An 11,900-nucleotide genomic window follows, 5' to 3' on the forward strand; every position below is an offset into this window, starting at 1 on the left:
CACCGACTACCGAGCCTCCTCAAGCCCAACAGAACACACAAGTAATGCAAACAAGTAAAACACAAATAATATACATATACAGCAAGTAAAATAAATAGCAAGTAGGCATGTGATCCATTTAGACATAACTGAATTTAAGCTATAGATGTATTATAATATACTCCTAATGAAATATTACCTCAAACTTATTTTAAAATCGTTATGACTCTAGATGTATTATATTAGTACAATTGTATTCAATATTTGTGGCTGGAGTGATTGGGTTCAAGCTTTGGTGGCTAGAGCTCGTTGGAACTGATTTGGAGTCTTGGAAGTTTGAATTGTGGCATTTTAAGCTTAGGGAGAAATCAACCAAGGTATGGTTTTGGTTTCTCATAGTTAATGTATAATGTCAGGTGAAAACTTAAGCTAATTGACTTTAGGATAAGTTGAACTATGTGAATTATTAATGATTAGTGATCGTTGATGGAAACTGTTGACTGAATTTGTATAATGATATGTTGTGGTGAGTGAATGGTGTATGATGATAGAATGAGTCGTATGTATTAGAGTATGATTGATGAATATAAAATGATGATAGTTGTTGATGTTGATGGAGAATTGGTGATAATTATGAATGGTGAATTGTGAATTGAATTGAGTAATTAGGTGTGAAGTGATTGAAGAAGGTTGGAGAGGTAACTGGCATTGATTCTGGTTATAGTTGAATTAATTTTGATTGAGGATTTTGGAAACTAGTGTTTTGAAAAAATTTGGTAAAAGTTGATTTTTGACCAACTTCAGCGGAGCATAACTTGGCTTCCGGATCTTCAAATTTTGTAAAACTTGTTTTGAATGAAAATTGGGTCCATATAGTTTGTACCGTTCAAAGAATGGACTAAAAATAATTTTTTTACGAAAAAGCTATGCGCGTTCAAAGTTGGGTGTGAAAATTTTATTTTTATGACTTAACAGCTTTTTTTGAAGTTTCTGATGCAGATGCGTACACGAACATGCATGTGACGTGGACCCTGGTCTCTTCCCAGACGTCCCATGTATGCGGACATGGCATGCGTATGCAGAATGGGCCAAATGACAGGCTCGCATACGCAAGCAATGCTACGTGACCCGGGAATGTTTCCCTGCCCAAGGGCTCGCGTACACGGACAAGGGGCGCGTACGCGAACATGGTATGTGTACGCAGAATCCCTATTTTCTGAAAATATTGTTTTCAAGTTTTAAACCATTCTTCTAGTTTTTCAAACCTTTGAAATTACCATTTGAGATTCATTACCTAGTGTTTAGGCTTTTGGGATGAGTAAGAGTGCATTAGTAAAACAAAAGAGGTAGCTTCTGTTTTGTATTTAGAGCCGGAGACTTAGGGATCACAGAGTGTTGTGGGTAGGTTAACTAGAGTGGTTTAGCGTAGTGTTTGAAATTTACTAAAGAGAAGATATTGGAGTATTAGTGAAGTTAAGCTTGAGGAAGTATATGTTAATTATAAATATAATATTGGGTATAATTTTATTATAAATATGATTGTTTTATCTCGAGCATTCTTTCTCGAAAGTGTGACCCCAGTGAGATGGTGGAAGGTGAGGGTCGCCTTCTTTGTTCCTCCTGGTATTATAAAATTGCCTCCAACGAGATGGTGAGAGATTAAGATCACCTCCTTTGTCCTGGGTAGATGTAAGGGTTGTGGTTTGCCCCCACTTGCTCCGAGTTGGTTAGTTGAGGCTCTCCGAGTAAATACAAGGGTGTGGTTCGCTCCACTTACTCCAGGTTGGGATGATTTTGAGCTTCTTGGGTAGATGCAGTGGTCATCCCCACTTGCTTCAGGTTGGTATTTATAATTGATCTTAGTCTCTCTAGACAAACATAGTGACTCGTTTCCATTGGTTCCAGGTTGAGATTTACGATTCTTTTGACCCAGCTTGGTGATGGATGGTTGATTATTTATATACATGCATATGCTTTGAGCTTCATGTCGCTGGGATTGTCCAGGGTTCGCTATCGGACATCTCAGGTTTGGCTGGATAACCGACAGATGATATCATTGGTCATAGAGTAAATATGCATCATGTGCATTTGTATGTTTTGTTTGAGTATGCATATTTTGGTTTGCCTAATTGTTTATATATGTCTATATGCTACATGACTTAGCTGTTGTACCTGTTGTTTTAATTGTGTATTATTTGTATGCTTTGTATGTCTTTGCAACTAAGAGATCCCTCATGCTGACAGAGGTAACGCTGAGGGTAGTTCCACCGGTGATTAGGAGGTTTGGGTTGATAGGAGGTGAAGAGTTAGATTTGAACTAGAATTCACAAATAGATTCCCAAGTTTCTGGTTTAGTATACTTCTTTAAGTTTAAATCTGAGTGTTGAAGTTCTAAGAATGTCTCTGACATTTCCGAGACCTTATATATTATCTATGTGGGCACCTTTACCATACCGAGAACCTTTGGTTCTCATTCCATACATGTTGTTGCTTTTCAGATGCAGGAAGTGACGCGCCTCGCTGAGTGTGCTGGATTTGCTTTCTTGAAAGCGAAGACTTATCTTTTGGGACTTATTTTCTGTTTTAGTTTATGTAGTTAGTTCTCCACTTTTGTACCTTATGTTATATATCTCTCTTAAAAAATTATTTTGGAGAAACAAGACCTTACTATTTGTATATATTTTGTTAGGTTGTATTTGTATATGTATATTCTAGCTCGCCTTGACTTCGTAGGTCGAGTCTAGAGCTTGATTATGCAGCTATCTTTTGGAACTCTAGTTTATATTTGTCTCTTTAGTTTTTCTATATAAACCTTCTGTCTTAGCGCTTTTCGAGTGTGCATGTGTGGTTTTAGCGCTTGTGTGTGTGGGGGGTAGGATGTTACAGAAGCCGCCAGATGGTTGGGTCAAGGTGAACTGTGATGCCAATGTCTTTCTTGAGCGACAGTTATTAGCTAGATTTGGTTGTTATCAAGAACTATTTAGGAATTTGGGTCAGTGGCTCTACAGGATCTCTATCGATTTGGGAAGTTCACCGATGTAAAATATTTACAATTTGGAGAGGCCTTATGTTGGTTTGGGAGTGTGGTGTGAAGAATGTGATTTGCGAGACTACTGATTCCAAAGAAGCCTTTCTTGCTGTTCAGCGCCTATTAGTTTCATTTAATGAAGAAGATGATGATTTGGTAGGTAAATTCAAGAGCTCATCACTAGACCATGGGAGGTACAAATGAGCTTAGTCTATAGAGAAACAAATGCAACTGTGGATGCCATCGCTAAAAAAGGAGCTCTTAGTAATATTTCTTACTCAGGATGGATTCACCTTGGTGAGAATTACAAGAGTATTCCAAAATAAAAATATATTTTAGAAAGGTTTTGCTCTCCTACTTGGGGATATCTTTTATGCTCTTTTTTTGTTTAGACATAAAAAAAAAATATTACATATTTACATATATATTAAACTCAGTTGCTAGTATAAAATACATACTAAAAATAAATTAAATTATATATATAAATATAGTGGCAGATTTTACTGTAAAAAAAAAATTTAGCCACTAAATTAGTCACCCGTATAAAATATGTTAGAACATAAAATAATATTAAAAATGATTTAAATAATACATATATTTATACATAATATAAAATAGTTACATTTTTGTGTGTATATAATATTTTTTATATGAATTATATATGTTATTTTATTCACAAAAAATCAAATAGATATTAGAATACAAATTATAACAACAATATTATAACAAGAAAAAATACTGGAGACCAACTCATAATCTGCCAAATTATAACAACAATAATTAATAATTAATATTTTAAAAAAATAATATAATAATAATCAACATTAATTATAAATTTAAAAAATAAGAATGACCCAAACAACTTCATATTTAGAAATAAATGAAATCACGCATTTAATTAAAAAGGATAAACGAGCATAATATCATAGCATGTATCATCTTGAGCAATCTATGTTGCTGCCGAAACAATAAACAATCACGCCAACCTTAATGCCTTCATCACAAGCATATAATCTATAATTAAGCAGGAAAACCAGCTTGAGCGCAAATGATTCAAAATAATACTATAAGCACACATCATCGCCACAACTGCAAGCTCATGCTGTCTTGATTACGTATTAATTACGAAGTCTATATATTTCTTCTTTTTAGAAATTAAGCGTTTTAGTAACTTTCAGGAAAAATTTTATTTTAATTGTAAAAAATATCGGATCTTTAATTTGTCAAATTACTAATATAAAAGATAAATTATTATAGAGTAAAAATAGTAGAGAAAAATAGAAAAATGAAGAGATAGATGAGAGAATTTAGGAAGGGAGTTTATTAATTTTAAAAAAAAATATTTTCTCTCAATTTTAATAAGAGAGTGTCATATAACACATTTGATTATTAAATTAGATAGTAATATATGATACATAATATAGATATATTTCAATTTCAATTTCAATATTTCAATTTTAGTTTTAATGCAATTAAAGAATGTCATGTTGCACATTTTGATTGTTAAATTAGTAATTAGTCATTGATATTGATAATGATATATAAAATAGATAGAGTAGTTGAAGGAATGAGAGAAATAGACAAAGAAAGAGGGAGGAGGGGATTGGAGAACTCTTTAATTTTGGAAGTAAAAATTTGATTTTAATTACAAGAAGTATAATTACCCGTGCATGGCACGTGATAAGATTGAAATTATAATTTTAAATTATTTTTTTAGAATTAATTTAAATTATAATAATTTGATTAATAAAAAAGTAATATATTATGCATTGTTTGATTTTTTTTAATCTAGTGTTAATTAGATTAACTCTAAAATAGTTATTAATCGGTTTTAATAATCTATTTTTTTCAATAAATCAGACATATATACTGAATGTGATCATAAATAATATAGTAATAGTCAAATCCATCAACAAATATATTGGCTATTATCACACTATAAAACAAATTAAATAAGGAACAGGGTAAGGACCCCAGGGTTTGGAACAGAGAAGAGTATCGGCGGCTGGAATCGGAGTCTTTCTCCATTTTTGTGGATAATCTCCCGGAAGACATATCAAAAAGAGAATTGTTTCAGTTATTCAACTGGACTGGGCGCATCAACGATATATATCTGTCCAGGAAATGGAAAAACGGAGAGATCTACATGTTTGCCTTCATCCGATACACGACGAAAGGAGGGGCATCGAAAGCTATAGCGGAAATGAATCGCCTGAGGCTGAGAAGCAATGTCCTCTTTGTAGGAGAGGCTAGGTACAGAAGAACCTCGGAACCAACGAAAGTGGAGAAGGAAAGACGGGAAGATCATGCACCAGGCCCATCGGTAAAGCGATCACACGGGACTAGATACGATGACGAATCCTTGCTCACTGGGATAGAGGGAAGGACGAAGGAAACTATAAAGACTGGGCATGAGATTGGCGAGACTAAGATACTGGAAGCTGCAGTGGTACAAGATAATATTGAATGGCTATAGCGAAGCCTTGTAGGGATTACAACGAAGCCAATTGATTTTAATTCCTTGAGGGGTATAATAGCTAGGAAGCTACCTTCTGTTGTTCAAGTCCGGGAACTGGGAGATCATAAAGCTATTTTGACCTTTGATATTGCCCTGAATACAGACGAAACTTATAGGTTTAAGTTGAATAATCTTTTGCAAATTTTTCACAAGGTAAGAAGGTGGAATGAATCGGAGCGCAGTGATTCCAGAAGGGTGTGGCTCGAATGCTACGGCCTCCCGCTGCATGCATGGTCAGTTGACAATTTTAATTTGATAGGAGGTCTTTGGGGAACAGTAGTCGGGTGTGCGAAAGAGACAGAATTGTGCAGTGCTTTCACTGCAGGCCGTGTCTTAGTTGATACGTGCGCTATGGAAGTGATCCAGGAGCGGATCTGTGTCGCTGTTGGATCCGGGAGATACGACGTTCTAGTCAAGGAGGTTGGGCATGGAATGGGTGGCGAAAAGGCTAGGGATTGGTTTATGGACAGTGGAGTCATAACTGATGAAATATTGCATCAGAACATAGCAAGTAGGAGTAATGAGGGAGTTAATGGACAGGAAAAGCGACTGTTTTCATCAAAGGGAGCCGAGCAAGATGAAGCTTCGCTGATGGTGGTGAGCCACGGAGGGGAAGATGATGAGGGTAGGATGGTAATTTTGGTTGATTTTTTAAATGAATGGATTAATGGCAGTGCAAATCAAAATTGCACAAAAATAGCAACAAATCAAATCATTGACGGTGCCAATCAAGAAATCCCGGATTATGAGTGCGAAAATGCTTCCAGTTATGATGGAGAGTCTGAGCGTACAGTTACTTGTGAATTTCCCTCCTTTCTCAATGGGCTGAAACGGACAAAAAAGCATGCAAAACAAAAATGAAAAAAGGGAGGTTGTATTAAGGTGTGGGCTAGAAACAAGGACAGGAGGCAGGAGAGAAGAGAGATCTGCAACCCGCCAAGCCAATCCTGAATGCGCAGCAAGGTTCCCTCGAGAACGAGGTGCGCTGTCTCGATGGGGAGTGCGACACCAACTGTGGGGCGGGGAACGAAAGGAACCGGGTAAGCCCAGATCGGAGAAGCCGGCTGGTCTGCGACGAAGTAGTCCGATCCCGCACTGGCAGAAGAGCTAGCGCGAGTCATGCTGGGGGGCAGGTATTGGCGAGGAGGAAGGCAATCCTCCAGGCGTTGTGGCGAAAAATATGGAGAGCGCGGCAGCAAAATCGGGAACGGGGAGCGGTGAAGATGGTGGAGACATTCATGGTGCTATGGAAGAAGGAGAGGTAAGCATGGCTGATGGGGATGCTGGACTAGGGGGCGCACATAGGAATCGGGCTGCACAGGGGGGTACGGAGTGAAGGATAACCGGTGATATGATGGACTTGAACAGTAATCATGTGGATGGGATGCAGATGAATGACCAGCGCTTGGAGGAGCAACTTTTGAAAAATAAAAAAACACTAGAGCTGGCTTTGGAATCAGGGGCATTACTATACAATGAGGAAGATGACATAATGTCAATTCTTCAGGCTCAAAATGAAGAAATATCACAAAAGAGAAAGTTGGCAAAGCAAAAGGCGAAGTTTCGGTGTTGCAGACCAAAAACTAAAAATCAGGTGTGTAAAAATAGTTCAAAATGACTTTCTGTTCTTGGAATGTTAGGGGTTGCGGGGTGATGGGAAGATGAGAATGGTGAGGGATTTGAAAAATAAATTTAACCTGAGCATGTTAGGATTCGACGTCAATAGGATTTGGGGATGTGCTGGGACAGGGTGGGAATATGTAGGATCGGACGGTGCATCAGGGGGACTGTTGATGATTTGGGATGGCACATTTTTTAAGATGAATAACTGCTATAAAGGGGAAAGATGGTTATGTGTTGAAGGTGTTGTGCTGAAGAATAGCTTCAACTGTGCTTTTTTCTTGATCTATGGTGCACATAGTAGAGAAGAGAAGCGCCAGGTGTGGGAGGAGCTGAGCTACATTGCTGGGTTGTGCCAGATTCCCTGCTGCTTTATGGGGGATTTTAATGAGATAGTGCATGCAGAGGAACGAAAAGGTATTGTTAGTTTGCCTGTATCCGCAGAAGAGTTCAAGAATTGGATTCAGGACATGCACTTGGTGGACCTGCCACTTACAGATCGTAAGTTCACTTGGTTTCGAGGTCGTTCGTGCAGTTGACTTGATAGAGTATTGGTCAGTGTGGAATGGTTAGAAGAGTTCCCTAAGACTCGGATACGAGGAGGACCAAGAGGCTTGTCAGACCACTGCCCTATCATTGTGGAGGAGCGGAGGATGAAGGGAGGTCCTAGTCCTTTTCGGAGTCTTGACGCGTGGTTCACACATGACGGCTTCCTTCGAATGGTTAAGGAGGAATGGAGGGGTTTAGGGGAGTTACAATTTACGGATAAATTGAAGGCGCTCACGGGTCCGTTGAGAAGTTGGCATAAGAACAACTTTGGTGAGATGAACAATATGATCTTGAAGTTTGAGGAAGAGATCAAAAAGGCTGATGACATGGTGAGTGCTGGAGTGTATGATGCTACTATGGAGGCTAGAAGAAAGGTGCTAGTTACTTGCTGTGAGCGATGGTATGTGAGGAAAGAAATTCACTGGAAGCAAATGTCTCAATCTCAGCAAGCCAAGGAGATGGACAGAAACACAAGGTATTTCCATAATATAGCGTCGTCTAGAAGGAGGAATAATCAGATTGATAATTTGGTAGTCAATGGCAGACTGATAAGGAGTCAAGCTAGAATTAAAGTAGCTATCAGATAGTTTTATAAAGATCTGTATCATCAGGAGAGCTCTCCGTTACTGGGGTTCAGAGATGGGCTGGTGGAAAGGATAGAAGCGGAAGAATCGGGGTCCTTGGAGGTGTTGCCTTCACCTGAGGAAATTAGGCAGGCGGTGTGGGATTGTGAGTCCTCGAAGGCGCCAGGATGTGATGGGTTCAATATGAATTTCATTAAGCGGTGCTGGGAGGAGATTGGAGCGGAATTCACGGGAGCGGTTATGGGGTTTTTTCAGACAGCCAGGTTACCCGCAGATTCCAATATTACGTGGGTGGCGCTGGCCCCTAAGTTCACTGGTGCGAAAGAGATGAAAGACCTCAGGCCTATTAGTATGGTTGGGTGTGTGTATAAGGTCATTTCAAAGGTACTGGTTAGGAGGATGAGAGCAGTAATGCCTGGGCTAGTGGGGGAGACTCAAAGTGCTTTTGTGCAAGGTAGAAAAATTCATGATGGGGCCCTCATAGCATGTGAAACGGTGCACTGGCTTAGAAGGAGAAAGGGAAAGGCAGCCATAATCAAACTTGATTTCCAGAAGGCTTATGACAGAGTCAAGTGGAGCTTTGTGGATATTGTGCTGGAGAAGATGGGGTTTGGTCGCAGGTGGAGGGCTTGGGTCATGGAGTGTGTGACTACAGCTTCAATGTCAGTGTTGATTAATGGATCACCAACTAAACCGTTTAAGATGGAAAGGGGCTTGAGACAAGGGGACCCACTTTCTCCGTTCTTATTTGTGCTGGTGGTGGATGTACTACATAGAATGATTGGCGAGGCAGTCAGAAATGGCCGTATCTCCCCTTTGGTGGTTGGTCGAGATAGAGTGGAGCTCTCACACCTTCAATTTGCTGACGACACTATCCTATTCTGCCCACCACATGAGGAGACCATGCAGAATTACAAGCGGCTGCTGTGCTGGTTTGAGCTAATGTCAGGGCTCAATATCAACTTCGACAAGTCCAGCTTGATTCCACTCAATTGTGAAGAGCAGTGGGTACAGCGTATGTGTGGACTATGGGGTTGTAAGGAAGGTACTCTACCTGTTAAATACCTTGGAGTTTCCTTAGGAGCTAATTCGAAGTTGGTCAAGACCTGGAAGCCTATCATTGATAAGGTGGAGGAGAAACTAAGCCTATGGAAAGCTAAGGTGCTAAACAAAGCGGGGAAGCTGGTACTTATAAAATCTGTCTTGAATAGCTTACCAGTGTATTATCTGAGCCTATACAAGATGCCGAAGGCGGTTGCAGAGAAGCTGATTTCCTTACAAAGAAGATTTCTGTGGAGTAAGGAGGACGGGGGACAGGGAATGGCGTTGGTAAAATGGGAGTTGGTGCAAGCTCCTAAAAGATTCGGTGGGCTGGGAGTTGGAGATGCTATGATTCGGAACACCGCACTATTGTTTAAGTGGTGGTGGCGTTTTGCGAAGGAAGAGTGCCCTTTGTGGAAGAAGGTGGTCTGTTCATGTAACAACTTGAGGCCGAATGAGTTACTATCCACGCAAGTGCTCCCTACTAGAGGAGGCCCTTGGAAGGATAACTGCCAAATAGAATTCAAGGAACAGAATATGAGGGATAAGATGATTACAGGTCTGGCTATGGAGGTTGGTGACGGACGAAGGACTCGATTTTGGGAGGATGTTTGGTTGCATTGTGGTTCCTTGAAAGATCGATTTCCCAGGCTCTTCTCTGTTTCAAACCAATGTGGGTCGGTTATTGGGGATTGTGGGTTTTGGGATGGGCTAGAGTGGGTTTAGAGCTTCCAGTGGAGGCGTGAGCTTTTTCAGTGGGAGGTAGAATTACTGAGTCAGCTACATGAGGTGTTGAGACCTGTGAGGTTAGCGAATGATAGGGAGGATAAAGTCGTGTGGAGATATGATAGACTTGGAATTTTTTCGACTAACTCCTTTGTGCAGGTGCTACAAGAAGGAATGCTATCAGAGGATGTTACCAGTTACAATTTCACGAAGACCATCTGGAAAGGGTTGGCCCCACCAAGAGTAGAGCTGTTTGTCTGGTTTGTCCTGATAGTCAGGGTGAATACAAAGGAACGGCTAAGCCGCCTGGGGATTATTAGCCAGGATGATAAGCGGTGTGTCTTGTGTAATAAAGATGATGAGTACGTCCATCACCTGTTTCTTGGTTGTGATTTTGCTTGGCAGGTGTGGAGTGCATGGATATCTGTGTCTGGCCGACCCTGGGTATTCCCGGAGCGAGTGAAGGACCATTTTCTGAGTTGGACAGATGAGCCGAGAAGAAAGGAAGACCAAAAGCAGCGCTTGAGATTCTTCTGTGCGATTGTCTGGCACATTTGGATGGAGCGAAATAGGAGGATCTTTCAGAATATAGGTAAAGGCGTTGACGAGTGGAGAGGTACGCATCCTTAGGGTTGTTGATGGCTATGCCGGAGATGACGTGGGGATGTTGGATAATTGGGGTAGGATTCTTCGGGAGAAGTCTATTTTCTAGTTGGTTTGATACTATTGCTCCACCTTAGCGTGTTGAGCTCTTTTCCTTTAAAAAAAAAAAACAAATTAAATATAAAGGCTATTAGCACTTATAAATCTATAAAATTGGACTGTCTTTGATTCGTGCAAAGGTGTATTTATCAAATAAACTTAAAATATGAACAAAAAATATTTATAAAATGGACCTAGCATCACTTGAAAGAATCATAGAAAATAATCAACTTACCTTATCATCCATGAGAATCATTTCTATGTAAGTCGTCTTGTTCTTGTCAAATTTGGATGGGACTTTCCATAACCTTATAATTCTTGCCTTTATTTTTCAAATTTTTTCATTACATAATCTACCATAAGTAATACTGTTGATAGAATCGTAATTAGTAGCCCTTAGGTATGAAAAATAATAAACAGAACAAGATCTATGTCCGAGGTACGAATTTTTTATATGATAAATAATTGTAACAATTATATATATATATATATATATATATATATATATATATATATATATATATTCACATACATACAATAATTATACATGGTAATAATCACAACTAGAAAATGGATTAATACAGACGGATTTAGTCTTTATTACAGACGGATTTTTGGTTACCGACGGATTTTTTTTGTCGAAAAATTACAGACGGATTTTTACCAGTTACCGACGAATTTTCCCTTTGTAAATTTTCTATCCATTTCCCAAAGGCGACGCACTTTCAGACGGATTTTCCATCTGTAATTACAGACAGATTTTTAGATAGATTTTTTGTCTGTAATTACAGACAAATTTTCTGACAGATTTTCTATCTGTAATTTGAACTTTGGAAAATTATCTTACACTCTAATTACAGACAGAAAACCCGTCTGTAAATTCGTCAGTAAGGTAAAATAGAATTTTTTTTTTTATTTTTCTAATTACGAAATAAACTTATTTTCATACAAAATAAATATAAATTTAATACAAATTTTTATCTAATTTGTATTCGAATATTTATAATATTTCAAAAAATAAACAAATTCATCGTATTATCAAACTAAAAGAAAAGTACTATAAACAAGCAAGTCAATATAATTCAAAACATAAACAAAATGTATTGATCATCAACTATAATTCCTAGTATATTGTTCAACCATACTAAAACTA

The sequence above is a fragment of the Arachis ipaensis genome, chromosome B2, assembly GCF_059453495.1.
Source record: "Arachis ipaensis isolate K30076 ecotype BB chromosome B2, ASM5945349v1, whole genome shotgun sequence".
Taxonomy (NCBI): Eukaryota; Viridiplantae; Streptophyta; class Magnoliopsida; order Fabales; family Fabaceae; genus Arachis; species Arachis ipaensis.